Source organism: Macaca thibetana, chromosome 11 (assembly GCF_024542745.1).
Source record: "Macaca thibetana thibetana isolate TM-01 chromosome 11, ASM2454274v1, whole genome shotgun sequence".
Lineage (NCBI taxonomy): Eukaryota > Metazoa > Chordata > Mammalia > Primates > Cercopithecidae > Macaca > Macaca thibetana.
In genome coordinates, this window is record NC_065588.1 from 101,165,338 (window position 1) to 101,192,355 (window position 27,018).

General features: G+C 42.0%; 1 protein-coding gene across 6 annotated transcripts in view; it reads right to left on the bottom strand.

Moving 5' to 3' along the window:
• Nucleotides 1-17,066, bottom strand: part of SLC41A2 (solute carrier family 41 member 2) — a 141,013-nt gene extending 123,947 nt beyond the window's left edge. For 2 of the 6 annotated variants that reach the window (XM_050748471.1, XM_050748473.1), the window contains exon 1: nucleotides 2,408-2,701. The gene's annotated coding sequence lies outside the window, so the exon portion shown is untranslated. Of the gene's footprint in view, nucleotides 1-2,315; nucleotides 2,702-9,888; nucleotides 10,044-16,831 lie in introns of those variants that run through there. The other 4 variants (XM_050748472.1, XM_050748474.1, XM_050748475.1 and 1 more) reach the window with 4 other exon arrangements.
• Nucleotides 17,067-27,018: the final 9,952 nt, after the last annotated feature.

Sequence of the window (27,018 nt, forward strand, 5' to 3'; positions counted from 1 at the left end):
AATTCAATCATTTAACTTGGAATTCTGATTACACTGAGAGCGATGAATAAACAGTTTTTATAATACAGGAACAAACAATTAACAAAAGTATTAGCACTGCTGTCTAAGACAAGTCAATCAGTAGATGGATGCAAACAAGGTGAATTAGAGAACTCTATTTTGAAGTTGAGAAAGTGCTTTTAAACAACAAAAAAAGAGAGGTATATTTATTTCCCCTACTCTATCTTAAACATTTCTTACATGTATCTTATTTTTTAAAAACTACCAAACACTTAATGACTCTCTCTTACAATTGACATGTGGCGGGGCACAGTGACTCACACCTGTAATCCTAGAACTTTGGGAGGCCGAGGCAGGTGGATCGCTTGAGCCAGGGAGTTTGAGACCAGCCTGAGCAACATGGCAGAAACCCAACTCTAAATAAATACAAAAATTAGCCAGGCATGGTGGCGCATGCCTGTATTCTCAGCTACTCTGGAGACTGAGGTGGGAGGATCACCTGAGCCTGAGAAGTCAAAGCTGTAGTAAGCCATGATCGTGTCACTGCACTCCAGCCTGGGCTACAGAGTGAGAGCTTGTCTCGAAAAAAAAAAAAAAAAAAAAGGGCTACAGAGTCTCAAAACAAACAAAAAAAGACACAATTCATAAATTTCCTGCAAATGATTTCAGAGAACTTTACCTCCTCATCACTCAGCACCTCCTCTCCTATATAGTCACGGGAACGTTTATTTAGAAATTACAGCTACAGAAGGCCTTACTACTTAAAAATAGTATTTTTGCTTTTCTTCAATAAAAATTGAGCCAGCTTTTTTTACTTTAGCAGTGAGGAAACTTACAGCTACATCTGAGACTCAAATTTCATAACTGACTTACTCATCTAATGGTATACTCCTAGTTTCATTTTCTCTGGTACTCTGTAAGTTGTATTATTTATGTTTTATTCTTATGTACTCTATCTTGTTACACAGAGTCAGCTTATAAAAAATACCTACAAGAAATAGTGAGTTCCCTGGCACTTATAAATCTGAAATAGCTAAATTTAGAAACTAAATAACTGCAGTTCATTAGCATTTCAAATGAGTAGAAATTGTTATTCAGGATTCATATAAAAGTATACTTTCATACTTTATCCTTAACACATTTTTATACTCTCACAGTTCAATTTTTAAAATGCAAAACCCACTCTGGGACCAAATTAAAATACACACTTGACTCTGTATAATTAAACTGAAAGTTAAAAGCTTCCAGAATTTTAAGGTGCAGAAAAGATGCCAATGGGTTAAAGTTTAAAAGGAAAAAAAAGCAAAAACCTTCTTTTTAAGAGGAGAGAAAGGCAGAAAGGGAGCCAACGTATCAATGTTTAGAAGAAAAACAAAATCATCTTTCTAAGAAAAGTAAATTATGTTAATCAATCTGGAATCCTCGCTGAGAAAGTTAAAGAAATTCGAAATTGAATACAATGTAGAACAGAGGAGCTTCAAAACACTGGACCCTGGGGCCTCCTCAGCCAATGGATGCCCTGGATTCTCCCCTTCTTAGGACCTCTAGCAGCTATAATATTGTTATTCCTCTTTGGATCCTGTATCTTTAACCTCCTTGTTAAGTGTGTCTCTTCCAGAATCTAAGCTGTAAAGCTACAAATTGTTCTTCAAATGGAGCCCCAGATGCAGTCCATGACTAAGATCTACCCAGGACCCCTGGACCAGCCTGCTAGCCCATGCTCCGATGTTAATGACATTGAAGGCACACTTCCCAAGGAAATCTCAACAGCACAACCCCTATTACACCCCAATTCAGCAGGAAGCAGCTAGAGCAGTCGTCAGCCAACCTCCTCAACAGCACTTGAGTTTTCCAAGTTGAGAGGGGGAACTAAGAGACAGGACTAGCTGGATTTCCTAGGCCAACTAGGAATCCCTAAGCCTAGCTGGGAAGGTGACTGCATCCACCTTTAAAGACGGGGCTTGCAACTTAGCTCACACCCAAACAATCAGGTAGTAAAGAGAGCTCACTAAAACGCTAATTAGGCAAAAACAGGAGGTAAAGAAATAGCCAATCATCTATCACCTGAGAGCACAGTGGGAGGGACAATGATCGGGATATAAACCCAGGCAGTCGAGCCAGCAACGGCTACCCTCTTTGGGTCCCCTCCCTTTGTATGGGAGCTCTGTTTTCACTCTATTAAATTTTGTAACTGCGGGAAAAAAAATGTAAAAGAAAACAATTACTTGCCATCTATAAGGTTATCATTTTTATTCTACAATCTTAGACCACGAATATCTCATAATTTTCACGGCTATCACATGTTAAATACTTACTTGGAGCACTCATCCACTAAGCCCTTCTCTTTCCCCTATCCCCAGAGAGAAGTAGCACTCTACCATGAACTGGTGGCACTGAAGCACATTACCTCCCATTAGATGATAAAGTGGGCAGCCTCCACACCGAGGTCTTCCTCAGGTGGTGGTCTAACATCACCTTCCCTCTCTGGGACACCTTCGTAATGGCACCACCCAGGGGATGAGGCCAATCTTCTACCTTCCCCAAACTGCACTTTCCATAAATCAGTTCAGGTGCACCAACTCATCACAAGAGACTAAATTGAGATTACGTAAATCACAGGTACACAGTATCATGTTACTCAATTATCTGGGCATCAAGTTGAAACAATGACCTAACTCTGAGTTCTTTACTCCTGCAATCAAGTTTCTCTTCTACCCTTTGGTCAGGGCTGAGCACTATTTCATTCAAATGGCAGTTTGTGGGTTTGTTTTCAAAAGAACTCTTTTCTGGAGGGTTCTAAGCCCAAAATGAAATTTAGGCTAAAACTATTCTCAAAACCACCCCAAAGGCCAATTTAGCTGTCATATAGTGATCTTTGCTCATAAAAATTCCCAACTACCCTTCTTTCCCAGATTATTTAAAAGTGTGTTTCTAATATCCACTGGCATAGAGTTCTCTCCCATTGTTTTAATTTTTTTCATAAAAGTAATATGTATTCAATGTAAAAAGAAAAAGAAAAAAAGAGGTCAGGCATGGTGGCTCATGTCTGTAATCCTAGCACTTTGGGAGGCCAAAGTGGGCAGATCACCTGAGGTCAGGAGTTCGAGACCAGCCTGGCCAACATGGTGAAACCCTGTCTCTACTAAAAATATAAAAATTTGCCAGGCGTGATGTCGCACACCTGTAATCCCAGCTACTCCAGAGGCTGAGGCAGGAGAATCGTTTGAACCCAGGAGGCGAGGCTGCAGTGAGCTGAGATCACACCACTGCACTCCAGCCTAGGCAACAGAGCAAGACTCCATCTCAAAAAAAAAATAATAAATAAAAATAATAAATAATGAAAAAAAAAGAAGGCTGGGAACAGTAGCACCTGTATTCCCAGCACTTTGGGAGGCCGAGGCAGGGGGATCACAAGGTCAGGAGATTGAGACCATCCTGGCTAACATGGTGGAACTCTGTCTCTACTAAAAATACAAAAAATTAGCTGGGCGTGGTGGCGGGCGTCTATAGTCCCAGCTACTCAGGAGACTGAGGCAGGAGAATGGCGTGAGCGTGGGAGGTGGAGCTTGTAGTGAGCCAAGATCGCACCACTGCACTCCAGCAAGGGCAACAGAGCAAGACTCCATCTCAAAAAGAAAAAAAAGAAAAGAAAAGAAAAAGAAACAACAAAAGATAAATAAAAACTGTTTATCCTGAAAATCCACCATCCAGAGATAGTCATTGATGACATATTGGTATATATAAATTTATATTTTTTCCAAATACACGTTTAAAACAAAAATAGGCTCAAATTGGACATACTGCTTTCCAACCTGCTTTTTCCATTTCATAACATATCCAAAAAATTTTCTCAATCAATATTCTACAGTTATCCTTAAATAAAAGGTGACAGCCTTCATTCAATTAATACATCCTAAATACTTTCAGACAATTCAGAATTCTGCTGTACTCCATTTTTTCATAGCCATAATTCACTTATATTTTATATCGGTTACATACTTGTGAATAAATAACTACAAATGAACCATCAACCTCCAAGGTGAAGCAAGGTGATACACCAAGTCCATGGTGTATTTTCCCTTCAATCCATCACATATAATTCAAAATGAAAATAACGCCAAACAAAACAAGTATAAGAGTCACAAAAAGGTGCAGGGCGCAGTGGCTCATGGCTGTAATTCCTGCACTTTGGGAGGCTGAGGTGGGTGGATCACGAGGTCAGGAGATCGAGACCATCCTGGCTAACACGGTGAAACCCCGTGTCTATTAAAAATACAAAAATTAGCTGGGCGTAGTGGCAGGCGCTAGTCCCAGCTACTCGGGAGGCTGAGGCAGGAGAATGGTGTGAACCCAGGAGGTGGAGCTTGTAGTGAGCTGAGATGGCGCCACTGCACTCCAGCCTGGGCACAGAGTGAGACTCTGTCTCAAAAAAAAAAAAAAAGAGTCACAAAAAGGTATGATTTTTCCCCATGAATTCTACTTCATTGTTTTTAAAAAATGATAAAACATTAAATTTTTTAAAATCTTTTTTGGCAACCCTTTCTAGCACTCAAACATGCTTCAACTGCATATCAAGCATTGTTCCCAGGGATTGAGAAAGGAATAGATTTTTTATTCTAAGAAGTAGCATAGGAGTTTTAAATTCAGGTTATAAAATCCTTAAACAATCAAAATCCCATAACTAAGTTTACAAATTTCAATCAGGCACTTTCTTTTTCTTTCTTTTTTTTTTTTTTTTTTTTTTTTTTGTAGAGATACGGTCTCACGTTGTTGCCCAGGAGGAACAGGATGGAGTGCAGTGGTGTGTTCCCGGCTCACTTTTTCCTTGAACTGCTGGGCTCAAGCAATCTTCCCACCTCAGCCTCCCTAGTAACTGGAACTAATTTTTAAAAAGTTTTTGTGGAGACAGTCTCACTACATTGCTCAGGCTGGTCTTGAACTCCTGGCCACAAGCTGTCTTCCCACCTTGGGCTCCCAAAGTGTTGGGTTTACAGGTATGGGCCACCACACCTGGCCCAGGCACATTTTTAAAAAGAGAATACTAACTACTTATTTAAAGTTGTATTATTCATGTGGAATCTTTATGGCAAGTACTTTATGCTATGTTTGAAATTGTACAAAGTTTACTGAGATGTTTGCAATGCTTTCATTTGATGAAATATGACTTGTATTGAGTGATTTTTATGGGGGAATTTCAAGTGACTTCTTTGTCAAATCTTTACACTTCAATTAAGAGAGACAATCTGCTTCCAAAAATTAACTGTCAAGAAGTGTCAACACAATAATGATAATAAGAGCAGTTAAGAGCTAGGGCTTCAGAGTCAAACTGGCTTACATCCCGACTTTCACAAACGGTGGGACCTATGCCTCCATACCTCAGTTTTCTCATGTAAATACATCTCCTTCACTGGTTTATTGTGGGGATTAAATGACTTAATACATATAAAGTGCTTAGAACAGACTTCAATAAATGTTAGCTAATATTATTACTATTCATCACTATTATTACACATTTTCATAAAAGGCTCAAAATCTAACTTCCCACCTCTTTCTCTTCTTACTAATGAAATATACTATGTCATACAATCACAAAAATGTTGTACATTACTGTATTGAATTGCTGGCTTTTAATTTATTTTTATCTTTTTTTTTTTTTTTTTTTTTTTTTTCACTCTGTTGCTGAGGCTGGAGTGCAGCGGTGCTATCCTGAGGCTGGAGTGCAGCGGTGCTATCTCGGCTCACTGCAACCTCCACCTCCTGGGTTCAAGAAATTCTTCTGCCTCAGCCTCCTGAGTAGCTGGGGCCACAGGTGCACACCACCATGCTCGGCTAATTTTTATATTTTTAGTAGAGACGAAGTTTCACCATGTTGGCCAGGCTGGTCTGGAACTCCTGACATCAGGTCCACCCGCCTCAGCCTCCCAAAGTGCTGGGATTCCAGGTGTGAGCCACCATGCCTGGCCACTGGCTTTTAATTTTAAGATAAACTGTTTTGTTCTAATTTTCTATTAAAAAATCAACTGGATTTTAGTATTTATATTTTATATAACATTCTATTTTTCATTAAACTGCCAGTATATTTTTAAATTACATACATATTTTACATATATATATGTGTGTGCACTGACGAATATAAATACATACTAAACAGTACATATGTATACCAAAAAGTACAAGTCTTCAGGGAATCACAATGTTTTAAAAGGAAAAAAAGACAATGAAAGTTGGATTAGGAACTAGCCCTAATACTGTTTTTTTTAATCTAAATATCATATCTCACATATATTTTAATTCACAAAAGACATCTAAATAACATTTTTATAACTTACAAATAAACCAGATTATCTTAACTCACACAATAAGGGTTATCCTGGGCTAATGAACTAAGTCTACTCAACCAGAACTCATGAAAGCATTAGAATCCACCATGAGTTTGCCTGGGGTCATTTTGAAACTCCACTAATCTAGAAATGTGACAACACAGTTTGCTGACTTTTCTCTGAAATAATTAAAATTGTTGTTATGGAAATTCTTTATTGTTTCTTATCTAAAAGACAGGCGAACGTAGCAGATAAAATGTAGCAGCTGAGCTTTTGGGAGCTAGGGATCCCTAAAAATTTTGCTTTCTTTGTCATATTTATAACAGTAGCCCTTTGTTAAGTCCCAGTAGAATACATTGGATAATGATGAAAAAAATGTTTATTTCTCCAGGAAGTAGTCCTTTGGCCTAATTTGCTTACTATATCATTTACACTTACCAGGAATATGAATAGCTTATCAAAATGCCACGCTCAGACTAAAAAAGCGCTGCTCCAAAGAACTAAACTCTAATCAATAAGTCCTACAAAATATGTAAAAACTTAAACCTAAAGGAAAGGAGATCACCCATTCTATCTACATCAACACTACTTAAAGCAAAAAGAATCGGTTTCTCTTATATATACTGACCTCATTTTATCTTTTGTGAAAAACCTAGAAGATAGGTATGTTCATCCTTTACAGTTTAGAAAACTGCATCTCAGAGAGGTTAGATAATATGCCCAAAGTTACAACGTTAGTAAGATAAAGACACAGGACTTGAGTTCATGACTTTCTGACTAACCAGTTAATGATAAGGAAGCCACTGCAGATATTTCTCTGTGTTCTAATCCTCCAGCAACAGTGTACGCAGCCATGGGCACGAGGATGATAGAACCAAGGTGTATCATCAGTGTTCCCTCTCAGCTCCTTTCATGCCCAACACTGGAACCCAGTAAACTGGATTCAAGTTATTTTTGAACACAGTTTATTGCTCAAGAATGGAAATAGCTCCTTCCCAGGTTTCACCTCTGATTCATAAGTGAACTATCTCTGCACTGTCTTCTGTTACTCAATAAATGAACAAATATGGCTGGGCACGGTGGCTCACGCCTGTAATCCCAGGACTTTGGGAGGCCGAGGTAGGCGGATCACCTGAGGTTGGAAGTTCAAGACCAGCCTGACCAACATGGAGAAACCCTGTCTCTGCTAAAAATACAAAATTAGCTGGGCATGGTGGCGCAAACCTGTAGTCCCAGCTACTCGGGAGGCTGAGACAGAAGAACTGCTTGAACCCAGGAGGCAGAGGTTGCGGTGAGCCGAGATCATACCATTGCACTCCAGCCTGGGTAACAAGAGAGAAATTTCATCTCAAACAAATAAATAAATAAATAAAATGAACAAATATTTTCTGAAGATCCAGAAAAGTAATATCATAAATTGCCTTGTTTATAAGTACCAATATAAAACAGTGTGGAAGAAATAAGAGACCACTTAAAACTTTAGTACCTGCTCCCAGAATGCTCTTGCTTTATAACACATTATTTCACCTATTTACATTAAGATCATCCTTTATTAGTCTATGAGCTTTTGCTACAAAATTCTGCATATTACCTACACAGTATTGGACAAAATGTAAGTGTTCACCAACTACAAGCTGAAAGGAGGAATGAATAAAATGATGGTGAGCTAAACTTTTTTTTTTTTTTAAGACAGAGTTTCGCTCTTGTTGCCCGGGGTGGAATGCAATGGCGCAACCTCGGCTCACCACAACCTCTGCCTCCTGGGTTCAAGCAATTCTCCTGCCTCAGCCTCCTGAGTAGCTGGGATTACAGGCATGCGCCACCACGCCTGGCTAATACTGTATTTTTAGTACGGACAAGGCTTCTCCATGTTGGGCAGGCTGGTCTCAAACTCCCGACCTCAGGTGATCCGCCTACCTCAGCCTCCCAAAGTCCTGGGATTACAGGCGTGAGCCACCGTGCCTGGCTGGTACACTGAACCTTTAAGGAAAGGTAAGATTTAGAGAAATTGAGGGGAGGCTGGGAGGGGAGAGACGGAAAAGTGCCTTTCAATGAGGTGAACGGTAATCAGGCAGAAAATGATGGGAAAATGGGAAGATATGAAGAGAAGATTCAATATGACCAAGCAGCAAAATGAGAAACTTGGGGAAGACATGGAATGCCTGACTAGGGGGCTTAGGACTTTGTTTTCTAAATTAGGACAGTTGTTTTTAAACTTCCATTTATTCATTGATTTTAATTTTGAGACAGGGGCTCTGATATGCTTTGGTTGTGTCCCCACCCAAATCTGATCTTGAATTGTAATCCCCATAATCCCCACGTGTCTAGAAAGAGACCTGGACGGAGGTAGTTGGATCATGGGGGTGGATTCCCCCACGCTGTTCTCGTGAAAGTGTGTGAGTTCCCATGAGATCTGATGGTTTTATAAGGGACTGTTCTGCCTTCGCTCCTCACACTTTTCTCTCTCTTGTTGCCATGTAAAGAAGGCCCTTGCTTCCCCTTTGCCTTCCACCACGACTATGAGTTTCCTGAGGCCTCCGCATGCGGAACTGTGAGTCAATTAAACCTCTTTCCTTCATAAATTAGGCAGTCTTGGGTATTTCTTTATAGCACTGTGAGAATGGACTAACACAGTCTCACTACTTTTCCCAGGGTGGGTCACGAACTCCTGAACTCAAGCCATCCTCCCACCTCAGTCTCCTGAGGTAGTTGGGACTACAGGAACTGTGGTTGGCTAAACCTTTATTTTCAATGCAGAGGAACCCTTTATTTAAATTAAACCCTATGTGAAATCCTAACAAATAAAACAGTTTTGTAAAAGCAAAATAGTACCCATTGAAGCACCCTGGTTTCCAACCACTGGGTCCCCATGTTATCCAACTTGAGAAGACCCTGAAACTCCTCCTCACAGTTTAAAAACCACTGGATTAGAAAAAGATCTGCAAGGCAAATACCAAAGTGCTCAAAGCATTTACCTCTAAGGAACTGGGTATGCCTAGATTGAAGTGGCTGGGGGAGGGGTAAGCAGTAATATAAGCAAGATTGAAATACCATTTTCACTTTTTTTGATTCTGCATATTTTTATATTATTTGAACTTCTCTTTAAATTGAGTACTTTTTACTTTTTAATTTAAAAAGTAATTAACAGGAAGAAACTACTGCTCTATAAAAGAATTTTTAACGGTTAAACTTTTTCAAATGCATTGCCATATTTTAGTAAATAATTTCCCTATAGCAGGACATTATTTGGCTAAATTACCTTGCAATGAAAATGAATATCTCTGTGCCTAATACTTTCCCATATTTAGAGTTATTTCCTTAGGAGAAATTTATACAAGTTAACAGTTTCCATTTAGTTCTACAATGTACTGCTTAAAATAAGACTCTAGGGAATATAAAAAGATAAAATTCTCTGAGTGCTTTTTAAAAGCCATCCCATATTAGCAAAATTTGATTTTGGCATTCCAGTTTAAGATACATAAACCCTAACTTAAAAATTAATGAGCAAAATTTTCACAAATCAAAAATTTAGTAAGATAAATTTGAATCAGAACTGAAATTTCCTTACCTTTCATGAACTTATCATAACTTATTTTACCACTGATCAGAACCAAACACTGAAAGAATCCTTCCTCTATGGTTGGGTTTCACAATTTAATTCTGTGAAGTCATAATACTGTGACAGTAGAATCATTCATTCTCTGGCAACAAACTGACATCATTAAATTCTTATTTGTAAATTCTTTAGGCTATATGGATGTTCTATTTTCATTTGTAAGAACAAAATCTATTTACTGTTGACTCTTCATTAAGCTCATATGATTGATATATTTTCATCCATTTAGGTTGGTGCATAAGTAATTGCAGTTTTTGTCATTACTTTTAATTGCAAAAACTGCAATTACTTTTGCACCAACCTAATAATTTATTCCTTTTGTCCTTAGCCATTTTTCTAAAACTGCCTTTGGGTGAGTGCTCAGAGAATGCCTCTAAATTCAAACAAAACAGAAATGATTTCTGGATTGGCTGCTCCTGTGAGCAATCTGTGTCACTGCCCTGTACTCCCTGGGAGAAGAAACATCAAAACCACAATGTTCATTGTCCTTTTTATTATCTCTACTACTGTTTCAATATAAGAATGACCTTTGTTAAATTATCTTTTAATAAATATATGCAATTCTATCACTAAGATGATTTCAACTGAGAAAAAAAAATTTGAATGAAAACTTTTTCTTTGTCCCAAAGCAGACATTACTAGAAACAGCAACGTCATGTCTACTACTGCATAACGTTCCTCATATTAAAGGTAGTTAGACTCTATCAACGAAGATTTGCTTAGTCTCTATGGTGAGCCAGGCACTATACTAGTTGCCAGAGAAATCTGTTCTCACAGACCTTTTGGTCTTGGTGCAAAGGTACTTAGGCAAACGAATCTTTATGAACTGGGAGATTCCAATAACAAAAACAGTGGGAAGATTTTTTACAAGAAATAGATTGGAACCAGGTTTTGGAATACCTGTAATGCTGGGCCAATGAATTTGAAGTTTACATTCAAGTTAAGAAAGACCAGGTACTCAAAGAGATCTTTTTCTAAAGATCTCTAATCAGACCCCAATTAGAACTTTTCAATAGCTTGTTATTTCCACTAAGATAAATCCAAATTCTTTAACAACTTAACTAAATCCTGCATAAACACCCCTACTTACTCCTACAATCCAGTAAGTATCTGAGTGACACACCCTGATTTTCTACTGTATTTCTTTAAAAAAAAAAAAACATCTGGATTACAACTCACTAATTTGCTTTCACAATCTACTAGTAGGTGCCTGCAGTTAAAGAAAAAAATATGTCACTTTAGTGTACCACATTCGCACACCTCTTGGCCTTTCCACATGTTCTTTTTGCTCAAAACACTTTTGGTCAACCTCACTCTTCCCTTTTACCTAGCTACTTCCTATTCAACTTATGATCTCAGCTCTTAAACATCATGTCCCTGGCCCTCATAGATAAGTTCCCCTACTTCTGTCGTTCCAAAGCACTCTACACTTAACTAATGCTTATTATGCTTTATTGTAATGGAACTTGTACTAATTGTTTTTCTAGGTAGTAAACTAGAGCAAGGACCCATTCTTGTTCATCACAGAATCCCAAAGCCTAGCCCAGTGCCTGTTATGTATTAGACATTCCATAAATATTTAACCAGTACTGGTAAAACAAGGAGATATACTTGAATAATCTATATATTTAACCACACAGTAAAATAATCACTCAAAAGTTTCTAAGAGATTTAGCTATTTCCAAGGAAAATATATAGTCAGTTCATTTTTATAAATGGTGAATTAGTTCCTAGGCTAGCCTACAAAACACTATTTCCCATAACATACTTAACTATGAGAGGATGGCTGTTTACTTCTCTCTGCAATGACAACAGAACTTGCACTCCTCTAAGTAGGAGAAAACAAGATTAAAGGAACACTTTTCTTTCTCTCCACCCCCATCACTGGTTCCTTCCGCAGGAAAGTGACTTATCTAATTGCTAGGATAGGTATAAAGGTCAACTTTTCAGACAGGCTCCACCCCTGAGCTCTCACTGGCTCTCTTGGACTTGCTGTGCCCTCAAGGACAGAAAGTTTTCCTTTCCATTGTAACTCCTACAAGATAAGCTCCTTAGGACAGGACTTTCCCTTCCATTTCCTGGTGCAACAGTTTCATCTGTGTAGGTAAATTAAGAAAGAACAGTAAGCATGGGTCTAAGCTCAGTTCCCCAATCTAGCTTTAATCAGAAATGAAAATTACACTACTATTTTAATAGTATTTAAATCCTCATCTGGCTTGAGTCTGATCTCAATTTGACTAGAATCTGGAGAGAAAAGGGGTGTAACTAGCACACTTGAAAGCTTCAACACGAACAACAGTAATCCCAGTCTGATTTCCGGGTCCTAGAACAGTTAGCATGGAGAAGCAGGCAGGCAAAAGGGAAGAGGGATCAAATGAAGGAAAAGGTTCCCACTTTTCCTATTCAGACATTTTTCTTGGGCAAAAATGTCTAAATAAATCGAATCTGTCTTTATATCCTACAACCTTTCCTTCCAAATTGTTTCAGTCTTTTCTCATGTTTCAGATCCCTCACGCTATCTGAAGCTTTCCATTTTTCTTTTTTTTTTTTTGAGACAGAGTCTTGCTCTGTCGCCCAGGCTGGGGTGCAGTGGCCGGATCTCAGCTCACTGCAAGCTCCACCTCCCGGGTTTACGCCATTCTCCTGCCTCAGCCTCCTGAGTAGCTGGGACTACAGGCGCCCGCCACCTCGCCCGGCTAGTTTTTTGTATTTTTTAGTAGAGATGGGGTTTCACCGTGTTAGCCAGGATGATCTCGATCTCCTGACCTCGTGATCCACCTGTCTCGGCCTCCCAAAGTGCTGGGATTACAGGCTTGAGCCACCGCGCCCGGCCGAAGCTTTCCATTTTTAACATCCTCACTTTCAGAAATAGGGCAAATTTTGCCCAAAATTCCAAAATGTTCCATGATCCCATAATACTTACATCTCCTATCCCTCCTCAAATCAAAACTCCCACTTCCTTAGTGTAGCTAACCAAGAAGAAAGCAATCTGATTAAATCCATTCACATTAAAATAGAGTAACTGACAGTTCTAGTCATTTCCATCTAAATAGTTCTATATTTGTTATTTTTAAGCTAAATATATCTAACTATAGTACGTTCAGAGAGAAGAAAAGAGGTCTCTACCCTCATCTACCATAAAGGAGACAGGTCAGCTGTGACCATCACTTCTCAGGGATACCTCCATATCGTTTCCCAATTGTCACTGCCCTCTACTTTCAGTCCTTCCCAATAAGAGCCACTAAAAACTCCAGGAGGCAGAGAAGGACAATTTGGGAAAACATCTGTAGCTGCAGGATATTTGTACATCATTGAGTAAGTTGGTAACAATCAATATTAGGTTGGATAGTTGATATTTTCAATATGTTTGATAATAATTTCATTAGTTAAAACAAAGTGAAAACACATTTTGGGTTATAAACCTGAAATTACCAGCCTCATTCTTCTAAATAAAGGCAGGGGCATAAAAGGGTTAATTCATATATCCATCATTTTGTCATGTGTAGGTTGATGAGCAGAGTAAGGCTGTGCTTCACATGCTTTTTATCAGTTGCTTACCTATTATTTCCATTGGAAAACCTTTACTTGTATTTCCATAAAGTTTTGGAAATTGGGAAGTATACTTTTAAACAATGACAAAGATTCTTTTCTTGACGAAATTTTACTCAGGCTCCTGAACCTTCTCCTAGGCCCATCTGCGCACTTCCTTGTAAAATGCGGTTTTATCAAAGAACCTTGCTAAGTCAGTTTAGCAAGAGCCCCTGACTCTTGGCCCTCGTTTTTTTTTTTTTTTTTTTTTTTTTTTTTTTTTTCGAGTTGAGACAAAGTTTTGCTCCGTCACCCAGGCTGGAGTGCAGTGACGTGATCTCAGCTCACTACAACCTCCACTGCCTCCTGGGTTCAAGCAATTCTCCTGCCTCAGCCTTCCGAGTAGCAGAGATTACAGGCGCCCACTACCACACCAGGCTAATTTTTGTATTTTTAGTAGAGACAGGGTTTCACCGTGTTGGCCAGTCTGGTCTAGCACTCCCAACCTCAGGTGATCAGCCCGCCTCGGCCTCCCAAAGTGCTGGGATTAAAAGCATGAACCACTGCACCCAGCCGGCCCTGGCTTTCTGATTACCCTTGCTGCCTGATTAACCTCACAATCTGATTAGGTTCCTCATCTTCCACTGTCCCCCAGGTGGTGTCTGATCACCTGGCCTGTCTTCAGCAAGAATCCTGTTAGGTTGGTTTGGTCTGAATATCCATTACCCCCGATGTTTCCTCTCAGTACTTTTCTGTCCACTGACCATAACACTGCTCCTTGGCTATAAATTCCCATTTGCCCATGCCATATTCAGAATTGAGCCTCGTCTTCCTCCCACACTGCAAAATCTCATTCCATGGTCCCTTCACCTATCACAGTCGTCCTGAATAGACTTCTTTACCATGCTTTAACAAGTATCATTGGATAACTTTTTTCTTTATCAACAATCATATTAGATCAGTGGAAAATTGAGTTTGAATTCCTGGGAGGTAACATCAGGACTTTTTAGGTGTTTTTTGCTATGAAAGACCTGATGGTGAATTTGTGTGCACTCAGAAATTAACCATGAAATAAGCACAGCAGCATTCATTTAGCTGTAAGTGGCTCTTAACCTTTGTGCCATCAAAAATAGTTATTTACCACCCACACGTGAACATAATTGTAATAAAAACTACACTGCACAAACTTAAGAAAACAAGATTCTCCACTTTACTGAGAAGTTAAACATATAAAAATTTGAGTAATTTGTTCTTGCCATTTATTGTTAGTTTGTTCAGCTGGCCACCAATATAAATAACTTGCAATTAACGTGATAACAGGGATTTTCAAATTGAGCATAGAATATATGAAAGTACCAATTAAGGGTGGTCTCTCTTGACTCCAGTCAGGAATATGCCTTCTGTAGCCTTGCTCAAAACACCAGGGCAGTAAATGTAAAGGGGCAGTAAGATGTCCAAGAATGAACACGTAGGGTATTCTTACAGACTGAAGTGGCACTTATTCAACCTTTACCCAATAGTAAGCATTAAGTTTTTCAGTATCAGATTGGCTGGATTTTTTTCAAGTCAGTGCCAGTATCCAAACCTATTAATAGAATTTTTTTCCATAAAGGAACAATAAAACTCAATAAAAAGCCAAGCAACCCAGACTGACCGCGGTGGCTTATGCCTGTAATCCCGGCACTTTGGGAAGCCAAGGTGGGCAGATCACTTGAATTCAGGAGTTGGAGACCAACCTGGCCAACATGGTGAAACCATGTCTCTACTAAAAATACAAAAATTAGCCAGGCAAAGTGGTGCATGCCTGTAGTCCCAGCTACTCGGGAGGCTGAGGTAGGAGAATCGCTTGAACCCCGGAGGTGGAGGTTGCAGTGAGCCAAGATTGCACCACTGCACTCCAGCCTGGGTGACAGACTGAGAGTCAGTCTCCAAAATAAATAAATAAATAAATAAATAAATAAATAAATAAGTAAAGAAAAAGAAAAAGCCAAGCAACCCAATTAAAATATGGGTAAAAGATATGAACAGACATTTTCTCCAAAGAAAATATATGAATGGCCAATAAGCACATGAAAAGATGCTCAGCATCTCCATTCATTAGACAAATGCAAATCAAAACCACAAAGAGATACCATTCCACACTCACTAAGATGGCTATAATAAAAAATAACCAGTAAAAAGTAACAAGCCTTGGGGAAGATGTGAAGAAATTGGAACCCTCATACACTGCTTGGTGGGAATGTAAAATGGTACAGCTGCTTTGCTTGGCAGTTCCTCAAAAAGTTAAACACAGAGCAATTGCCCTCCTAGGTATATATACCCAAGAGCACTGAAAACACATGTCCACAAAAACCTGTACACAAATGTGCATAGCAGCATTACACACAATGGCCAAAAACTGGAAACAACCCAAATGTTCACCAACTGATGAATAAACAAATGTGGTACACTGATACAACAATATTAATATGCTATAAAAAGTAAAGTACTGATACATACTACAACATGAGTGAAACTTGAACACATTACGGTATGTGAAAGACGCCAGACCAAAAAGCCACATATTGTACGCTTCCATTTATATGAGATTTCCACAACAGGCAAACCCACAGAAACAGCAAGTAGATTAGTGGTGGCTAGTGGGGTGGGGTCAAGGGGAAATGAGGAGTGACTACTAAGAGAGACAGGGTTTCTTTTGGGGATGATGATCTGGATAGTGGTCATATTTGGAAAACTTTGTGAATATATTAAAAGCCACACTTTAGAAGGATGAGTTTTATGGCATGTGATGTATATCTCAATTTAAAAATTGTCCACTACAAAAAAGATGACATATATACGTAATATACATATCAATGTATATAGGTAGCACATACATATGTGTCATCTCTCTCTATAAATGAGCATTTGGGCTTTTAAAATTGAGATATCCTCCATATATATAAAGAGAAGAATGAAAGAACAGGGTGACGGGGCCCTCGCGGAGCCCTGAACAGGCATATGGGGTGTGCCCGAGCCAGCCTCGCAGCATCTCCATCCCAGCTCACCTTCAGCCATCACTCAGTCAACCACCCGCCGCCTGCCCCTGCCTTGGGCGCCCGAGACCGCTCATCCGCGGCGGCCGCGGAGCAGCTTCCCATCGCCCGATGTGGGGCAGGCGCGGGGGCCTGGGCTCGGGCGCTACCCGGCGGCCCCGGGAGGCGTCCGCAGGGGGCACGGCGACTCGGGCGGGACCGCTCCCACCGCTCCCCGCGCCCCCGCCGCCGGGTCCCGAGCCCAGGCCTCTCGGCCCCACCTCCCTCCTGCACCTGGGATGCGCCCGAACGCGGTGCAGCGGCTGAAGCCGAGACTTCCCCTCCACGGTCACCTGTGCCGGAGCGCGGCGGCGGCAGCGGCCGGTGTGAGGAGAAGGGTCCCCGTCTCCTCAGACCGGACCGAGACACCCGGGGCGGGGGATGGAAGGGGCATTCACCTAGTCCCCAGCACCGGTGGTGGCGGGGAGGACAGCGGCTCCCAGCCCACGGCTCCTTCCTGCTCCCGCGCCTCCTCGCTCCGCAGCGTCTCCGAGCTGACAGCCCGGCCGCCGGCGCCCGCGGCCCCCTGACTCCCTGCCGCCCCGCCCCCGCGCGGCAGTCCCGCGCAAGCGCAGCCGCGCCGCCGCCGGGGAAGCCCGGGCCTTGGTGATGTGGCCCGCGGGGCGGCGATCTGGAGCGACAGCGCCGCCCCGCCCGGACCCCGGCCGCGCCCTGGCAGACAGCTGTCGGGAACGGGGGCGCTGGACGACGGCGAGGGGGCAGTTTTCTGGGGATCCTGCCCAGGAGAGAAGGGCTGTGGCGTCCTTCCGCAGCCCTCTTCCCCACCAGCCCACGCACGCCCACTTCACCGCCTGCTCCAAGGTCCGAACCCCCGAATCCATGACTCATGATTTCTCTTCTCAGACCAGCGGCCTGTTTTTGGCTGAGGTCACATTTCTTGCAGACAGGGGTTAAAACCGAAGCACGTGTCTTTCGGCCCGGCAGCGCATAGTGTGGGCAGTGCAGGAGCCGAGAAGGGCAGGGACCACCGCCGAAGGGGTGAGGTTTAGGGCAGCCCCGTAGCACCCTCCCCGTGCCAGGCAGGTGTAGGCGCCAAGCACACGGGGCGCTGAGGAGTTGGCTGGGGTGCCAGGCTTTTCAAGTTTCCCCACACTTGCTTTTAAACCTAGATCAAACTGATCCAAAGTCTGCAGGTAAATCCAAGAGCTCATTTATTTTATTTACAAAACTATTTATTGAGCATCTACTGTGTATGATTCAGGGAATGAGACACACCCCAGGGATACTACAGTGAACAAAAGCAAGGTGTTGGTACGAAGCCTGTTACTTTACAAATTACACAGCTATTGCTAGGATTGGTGGCTCATGCCTGTAACTTCAACACTTTGGGAGGACCAGGCGAGAGGATCGCTTGAAGCCAGGAATTTTGAGACCAGCCTGAGTAAACACAGAGAGACCCGAAGTAGCTAGGAGACTGAGGTAGGAGGATCGCTTGAGCCCAGGAGTTCAAGGCTGCAGGGGGCTGTGATCGCATCAGTGCACTCCAGTCTGGGACACAGAGTGAGACCTTGTCTCTAAAACAACTCAAAATGACACAGCTAATGATACTCTTTTCCTCAAATCAAAGCCTCTACCAATTCCAACCCACACCAGTGATTTAGTAGCAGCTTTTTCTGGTGCTGAAGGACACCGGCATACATTTATCCAGGTTTTGTTTTTTGTTTTTTGTTGTTGTTTTTTTTCCCCCCTTATCCTTTGCAATCAGACTCTGAGCTTTAACCTTCACCTTCAGGGTGAAGGGTGCGTCCGTATCACTCTTGGCTATCTGCAGTCATGCTTTTTATAATGGTTCATCCTGGTGTTCCTCACTACCTAAAAATGAAAGTATAATTGCAAGGAATATGGAAAAGCAATGTTTTGACTGCATTTCCAACTGGTTTTTGTTCTGGTTGTTTTTTGAATTACAGATCATTAGAAAGTAGCTGCTCTTGAAAGTCTGGCAGAAGTTCCACCCGGTAAGTGTTCCTCCCCTGAGTGTGTAGTCTTTCAAGATTTCTACACAAAGCATATACAGAAGCCAGCCTCTCTTTTTTGAAAATTCTTCCACCATTTTTTTCTGAGCGAGCTGGTGGTTTCTACTGTCCTTCAGAGCATTACATGGCATGTGGCAGGCAACCTTCTACTTATCTTCTTCATTCAGTACCACAAAGTAGTACTTTGGAGTTATGTTAAGCTTCAAGTTGGAATTCAAATTTAAATCAAATTTCAGCCCTGAAAATAACTCACATTGGAATCGGATGAGGAAATGCCCCCTTGTGAAAAACAGGGTCCTAATGGGTGCAGACAACAACAATCCCATTGCTACTTCATCTCCCGTCTGACAGCTGGCAACTTCAAATGTGAAGCAAGTGGCTTGGAATGAGGCTGTGTAGTAATGCTGTTGTGATTGCTGGAAAAAAGCCTGAGAGTTATGAGAGTGTATAACAAAGGAGCCTGTCTGTGCTAGGGGGTAAGAAAGATCTCCTTGAGGAAGTGACATTAAATCTCAGCCTTGAAGAATAAGGAGTTAGGGCAGGCAACAGAGAGAAGGGGGTGGGGTGGGCAGTGCATTTAGCTGTGGAAACTGCAGGTTTGAAGGCCCTTTGGTAGGAAGGGGTTCTGTGAAGGCTTTGGGAAAAGGCCACTGTGCTTAGACTGAGAGAGCTACCTGGGAAGGAGAGGTGGGTGGGCCCTTGAGGGTCAGGTTAAGGACTTTGGGCTTAATCCTAAAGACAAAAGAAGCCAATGAAGAGTTGAAAAGGTCCATCTGGACATGAGAAATTGCATTTGTAAAAGATGATCCTGGACGCAGTGGCTCACGCCTGTAATCCCAGCACGTTGGGAGGCTGAGGTGGGAGGATCACTTGAGGCCAGGAGTTTGAGACCAGCCTGGGCAACATTGCAAGACCCTCAGATCCCCAGACCCCCATCTCTACAAAAATAAAATAAAATTAGCCAGGCTTGGTGGCACGCACCTGACTGAGCCCAGGAGTTCAAGGCTGCAGTGAGCTATGATCACGCCTCTGCATTCCAGCGTGGGCAGCGGAGTGTGAGACCTCGTCTGTTAAAAAAAAAAAATAAAGATTATTCCAGCTGCAAAGTGGAGAATGAATAAGAAAGGTGCAACAGAGGATGTGTGACAACCAGTTTGCAGGCAATGGAGATTAGGAGACAATGGTGGATTGAAGATATAGGTCAGGTATAGAACTGTAAGGATTTGATCGAATGCACGGAAGGTAGTGGCAAAAAAAGTGTCAAAAAATGACTCCCAAGTTTCTAACTTGAGCTTATGCCATTTCCTGACTTGGGAAATGTGGAGGAGGAGATCAGAAGGGGACAATTTTGAATGGCTTTAGATATGTTGAGTTTGATACCTCTATGAGACATTCAAGTGAAGATACTGACTCTGTTTGAAAAATAAATCTGCAACTCAAAGTAGAGATCTGGATTGAGATGAATCAAAACTAAATTTTAGGATAGCATGTATAATGAACTGTTCGTAAGAATTTAACCTCTAAACTTCAGAGAAAACCTGAGCAGACCGGGTGTGGTGGCTCACGCCTGTAATTCAGCACTTCTGGGAAGCCGAGGCAGGTGGATCACTCGAGGTCAGGAGTTCGAGACCAGCCTGGCCAACATGGTGAAACCCTATTTCTACTAAAAATACAAAAATTAGCCAGGTGTGGTGGCATGAGCCTTTAGCCCGGCTACTCAGGAGGCTGAGGTATGAGAATCGCTTGAACCTGGGAGGTGGAGGTTGCAGTGAGCCAAGATCACGCCACTGCACTCCAGCCTGGGTGACAGAGTGAGACTCCATCTCAAAAACTGTGGGGAAAAGAAAGAGATCAGCCTGTTACTGTGTCTATATAGAAAGAAGTAGACATAAGAGACTCCATTTTGTTCTGTATTTGAGATGCTGTTAATCTGTGACCCTACCCCCAACCTTGTCCTTGCAAGAGACATGTGCTGTGGTAACTCAAGGTTTAATGGATTTTGGGCGTGCAGGGTGTGTCTTTGTTCCTAGAAAAGCCAGGTATTGTCCAAGGTTTATCCCCATGTGATAGGATGAAACAATGCTGCTAAAAGGTTTATCTCAAGGCACAGGATTTTCCTTTAAACTTATTCCTGTCACAGAGATCCTTGTTCTTATGTCTTACTGCTGATTTCCTCCCTAAAAACGATCCTATTGTCCTGCCACTCCCTTATCTTTAAGATGGTAAAGATAATTATCTATAAATACTAAGGGAACTCAGAGACCGGTGCCGGCGTGGGTCCTCTGTAAGCTGAGCGCCGGTCCCCTGGGCCCCCGCTTGTCTTTCTCTATACTTTGTCTCTGTGTCTTATTTCTTTTCTCAAGTCTCTCGTTCCACCTAACGAGAAACACCCACAGGTGTGGAGGGGCAGGCCACCCCTTCAAAAACAAAAACCTGAGCAGAAGCAAAGGGAATCTAATATTTACTATGTATGAAACACTTCGCATAGATGATTTTCTTTAATCCTGACACTCTATAAAATGATATTATAAACTCATTTTAAATATGAGGAAACCGAGGGTTAAATCCTTGCTCAAAGTTACTCAAATTCCCAAGTCCTACCTCAGACCCATTAAATAAGAATCTCTGTGGGTATTTCTGGTGATTACTGAGGTTCAAGAACCACCATGTGGCCTACTTAAAAGTGGTCCCACAAACCATATAAAATGCCCATAAAGAAAATTAACTAGAGAAAAACCATCATTCAGGGGACATGCAGCCCATGCAGCCAATGTTCCAGACACATGTGCTAGCTTCTGCCCCTACCCCCACTATCAGTGCCCTTCCTGGGAATCTCTACAATATTCATTTGTTCGTTCATTCAACAAGTAGCTATTGTGGGCCTCTTTTGTGCCAAATATAAATCATCATTCATTCATTTATAAATATTTTTTGAGCACTTAGCTAAATGCCGTGCTCTGTCCTATGCTCTGGGAATACAGTATTGAACAACATAAAGCAATGCCTGCCTTACGGCGTTCATGTTCAAATGGGGAAAGACAACAAACAACTAATAAATAAGCAAATATATATCTAGGTATATGGTGATAACTACTATGAAAAGAAATAGAGTTAAAGAGTTATTACTGAGAGTTTGGGGGCAGGGGTGGGGAAGGTGTGGAGAGGAGTGGGGACTGTTTTATATAAAGTAATCCAGGGAGACCTTGATGGCTTGAACAAAAAGGAGTGAGGGAGCAGTAATGATATCTGGGGAAAGTACAGCAAGCACAAAGGTCCTAAGACAGGAGTGTGTATGTTGTGTTTAAGAGACAGCAAGGAGTCTCCTGTGACTGTAGTGAAGTAATCAAGTGGTTGAGATGAAGCAAAATTAAATTTGCAGGCCAGGTGCTGTGGCTCATGCCAGTAATCCCAACACATTGGGAGGCCGAGGTGGGTGAATCACTTGAGGTCAGGAATTCGAGACCAGCCCGGCCAACATGGTGAAACCCCGTCTCTAACAAAAATACAAAAATTAGCCGAGCCTGGTGGTGCGTGCCTGTAGTCCCAACTACTTGGGAGGCATGAGAATCGCTTGAACCCGGGAGGCGGAAGTTGCAGTGAGCCAAGATTGTGCCACTGCTCTCCAGCCTGGGCAACAGAGCGAGACTCCAGGAATAAAAAAAGAAAAAATTAGATTTGCAGATGCAGTCAGAGAAGTGGCTAGGGGCAGCGCTTGCAGGCCATTGGCTTTGACTCTGAGCAAGGTGAGGGCCACTAAAAGGATCTCAGTGGAAGTGGCCCACTCTGGCTTAGGTTTCAGTGGGATCACTGTGGAGAGCCAAGTGCGGAAGCCAGGGCAGAAGCAGGAAGACCCCTGAGGAGGCTTTTGTAATAATCCCAATGAGAGGGATGGTAGCCCAGCCCAGGGTGGGCACTGAGGAAAAGCACTGGACTCTGATACATTTGTTTGAGAGTAGAGCTGAAATACAGGATTTCCTAATGGATTAAATGTAGAGTTCAACAGGGAGAGAGGAGTTAATGATGCCTCCAAGGTTTTTGGCTCAGGCAGCTAGAAGAATGGAATTCGCATTTGCTGCAGTGGAAATGACGGTGAGAATAAAGTCTTGAGGCAAGTATGAGGTCACCTACTGAGGGCTTACTGTTCTAACCGCCTTGTCTCTATGAACTCCTTCAGTACTCATGACAACTCTCTAAGACAGGTACTATTTTCATTCCTGTTTTATAGATGCGGAATAGAGGCTTTATCCTACAATGTACCTCAGATTCCATGTCTGTAAAATGGGAATAATACTCCTGAGTTTACAGCTGCATTGCCTATCAGGGAAGCCAGACAATTAGATAAACAATATAATATCAACAGTGATGGTCGGGAAAGTCTGAGGGGCTATAGTTACACAAAACAGAAGCATCATTCCAAGTTTGGGGTTGGGGGCAGAAAAACATCAGGGAAGACTTCTAAGAGGATGTAATATTTAGATTCTAAGAGCTAAAGAATCAATAGTCATGCTGCTGTGCTTTGAATGTATCCCCCAAAGCTCATGTGTTGGCAGATTAATTCCTGATACAACAGTGTTGAGAAGTGGGTGATTAAGAGATGATTAGGTCATGAGAGTTCTGCCCTCCTGAAAAGATTGTTATCTTGGGAGCGGGCTCATTATCACGAGAGTGGGTTTGTTATAAAACTGAGTTCCGCCTTCTCTTGCACACATGCATTTTTGCTCTTTCACATACATATGCGTGCACACACACACACACACACACCCCGCTTTGTGATGCCTTCTGCCATTTTATGAAGCACCAAGAAGGCCATCGCCAGATACAGCCTCTCAATCTCAGACTTTCCAGCCTCCAGAACTGTGAGCCAAATAAATTTCTGTTCGTTATAAATTACCCAGTCGGTGATAATCTGTTACAGCAACTTAAAACAAATTAAGACACATGCTAAGAGAAATTTTAGGACTTGCGATAAGAAAGGAAGGAAAGAGTATTCCAGGAAGAGGGAACTGCTTGTACAGAAAAAAGAGAGGGGCGACTTTTAGTAATTGAAAGGATTTCAGTGTGATGTTTGTACTCTCTCAGAGCACCTTATTCATTGGTCCCTGCTGCGAGTTTTTCTCCACAAGTACATGGTAATGCTGAGGCACGATAGGTAGTCAAGGAAACGACCATGTTCTTGGAACGCAGCAACCATGGTGACTGTACGGCCAACACAGTCAGTATTCGCATTGGAATTGAGTTCATTCAAGCAAAGCTATCTTCAGTAGGGATTTTGCCTTGTAAAAAGCATGCATATTTTAATTTTACCTGTCTTCAAACTGACGCTTTGCTCAGTATAATAGTAAACACACTCCTGGGTGGAGATTTCAGATGCTAATGAGACATGCGACATATGAACAAGTATGACCAGCTACTGTGCGTGTGCACCCAGAAGAACACCCAGAACTTGCTTACTAGTAACACTTCTTCCCATCTCCTTATGAATAACCATGTAAGACTCTCATAAAGGGAGTTTCTCCAGCAATAATCAACGCTGCACCACCCTTACGAGCAGCCCACCCTGAATTCTCTCTCTCTCAGGGTGTACTATTTCTGCATGTAACTTTCAAAATACTCTTTTTCTTTTGCAATAAATTACTCTACGCCATGTGTCTCCTATTTAAATTCTTTTAAATTAAGAAGCCAAGAAATGAGGTTTCAAAACAGCTGTCAACAGTGCTTCAAAGGATTTCTGTTTCTGCTGTCCTTACAATGTATCTCTGAGGAGGCAGAAGTCCACCGTCCTTGAATGCTCACTGGGTCCCTGTTGTTCCTTAACCATGCCCACGAGTTCCTGCCTCCAGACTTTAGACTGTTCTCTTTAACTAGGACATTCTCTTCTCCCAGAAATCTTCCAGGATCCACACCCACCATGTGGACTTAAGGGTATCAGTCCTCTTTATTTCCATAACAGCCATTGAATAACATGATCAACTCTTTAAAATACCAAATCATAAAGGTTTGCTTATCTGTCCATTTCTCTACTAGGTTATCAACAGGTTCTTTATATCTCGGGCTAGCATGATGTTGTTAGCCCCAAGTGAATACTCAATAACTTTCCCCCTGCAATCAATGAATGGATACATTTACCTCCCTTTACCATTAGTGGTGCTGCTACTGGCATTTTGATTTTCTATTCTGGTTCTAGCAGAATTATTAATTTGTTTTAAAATCTTAACTATATATTACAGTATCTTGGCTTTCTTAACCTGATTTTGTTAGGTTTTTGCCAGGAGACATGATTTCCACAACACTGGGATGTTGAAGGCTAAGATATTTTTCAGGAACATATAGGCATTGACTGCTTTTCTGGGGGGTGAGAATGTGCGCTTCCCTATACTGTTTGGTTTAAGGGCTATAGAAACTCAATATCTGATACCATTCCCTTAAATGGAGGCTCATCTATCCACAAAAAGACTTGTATAAAACTGCCGATAGCAGCTTTATCATAGTAGTACATAACTGGAAAGAACTCAAAAGCTCATCAACAGGAGAATGAAAAAACTAACTTGGGTATATTCATCCAATGCAATACTACTCAGTAATAAAATGAAACAGATTATGGATATGCTTAACAAAATTGTGAAACTCACTAACATTATTCTGAAAGAGAGAAGGCCCTGATAGTAAAAACAACAACAACAACAACATACTAGGCTTCTGTACCAAATTACCACAAACTTAGTAGCTTAAAGTAACACAGATTTTTTATCTTACAGCTTGGTAGGGTAGAAGTTCTAATACATGTCTCATTGCACTAGAATCAAAGTGTCAGCAGGGCTGCATTCCTTGTGGAGGTTCTAAGGGAGAACTTTATTCCAGCTTCTAGAGGCCACTCACATTCCTTGGCTTGTGGGCCCTTTTCTCCCTCTTCAAAGACAGCAATGTGTTAGGTTGGTGCAAAAGTAATTGCGGTTTATGCCATTACTTTCTTTTTTTTTTTTTTTTTTTTTTTTTTTTTTTGAGACGGAGTCTGGCTCTGTCGCCCAGGCTGGAGTGCAGTGGCCGGATCTCAGCTCACTGCAAGCTCCGCCTCCCGGGTTTGCGCCATTCTCCTGCCTCAGCCTCCTGAGTAGCTGGGACTACAGGCGCCCGCCACCTCGCCCGGCTAGTTTTTTGTATTTTTAGTAGAGACGGGGTTTCACCGTGTTAGCCAGGATGGTCTCGATCTCCTGACCTCGTGATCCGCCCATCTCGGCCTCCCAAAGTGCTGGGATTACAGGCTTGAGCCACCGCACCCGGCTATGCCATTACTTTCAAAGGCAAAAGCCACAATTACTTTTGCAACAGCCTAATAGCATTTTTGAGCCTGCTTCCATCCTCACATCTTTCTCTGCCTCTTTTTCTGCCTCCCTCTTCCACTTTTAAGGGCCCTTGTGATTATATTGGACCCACCCAGATAATCCAGGAATCTTTATTTTAAAGCCATTAGCGAACTTAGTTTCATCTGTAACCGTAATTCCTTCTTGCCCTGTAACCTAACGGGTTACGGAATCAGGACATGTACTTATTTGGGGATTGTAGGGAGCATCATTATGCCAACCACACTGTGTGATTTCATTAAGTTTTTAGAGAAGGCAAAACTCAGCTATGGTTTAAAAAAAAGAAGAAAAAGAAGAAAAGGGAAAAAAGAGAAAAAAAGACCAGGAGAAGGGAATGGGGAGGGGTGAGGGGAAGGAGAAAGAGAAGAAAAAGAAAGGTGATTGCCTTTAGGTGGGAGGAAATTGACTAGAAAAGCACATGAGGGAACTTTCTGGGTTATGGAAATATTCTGTATCATTAGAGGCATGTGGGTTAAACATACACATGGACTTATCAAAACTCATCAAATTGTAGATGTAAGATTTGTGCAATTCACTGTATGTAAATTATACCTATAAAAAAAAAAGAACTGTAAACAAATATTGATCTCTAGATTTGCTTTTCATAGTGCTATGTATGAGCAGGTCTGAAACTAGTTTCTGAGTATGCTGAATGACAGTAAGGTTTCCAGTGGTGTGCTGCTAAACTGGCTCTCTGGGGAAAAAAAAAAGCACACACACACCCCCACACCTTGATTTGTAGCATTGGCTAATTGCTATGTTGTGAATAGTCCCATAGCTGATTTCAAAACCAGCTCGCAAAATTACAAACCTTTAGTAATCAGCCCTATGAGCTGATTGAAACTGGCATACATGCCGGGCGCGGTGGCTCAAGCTTGTAATCCTAGCACTTTGGGAGGCCGAGACGGGCGGATCACAAGGTTAGGAGATCGAGACCATCCTGGCTAACACGGTGAAACCCCGTCTCTACTAAAAATACAAAAAATTAGCCGGGCGAGGTGGCGGGCGCCTGTAGTCCCAGCTACACGGGAGGCTGAGGCAGGAGAATGGCGTAAACCCGGGAGGCGGAGCTTGCAGTGAGCTGAGATCCAGCCACTGCACTCCAGCCCAGGCGACAGAGCGAGACTC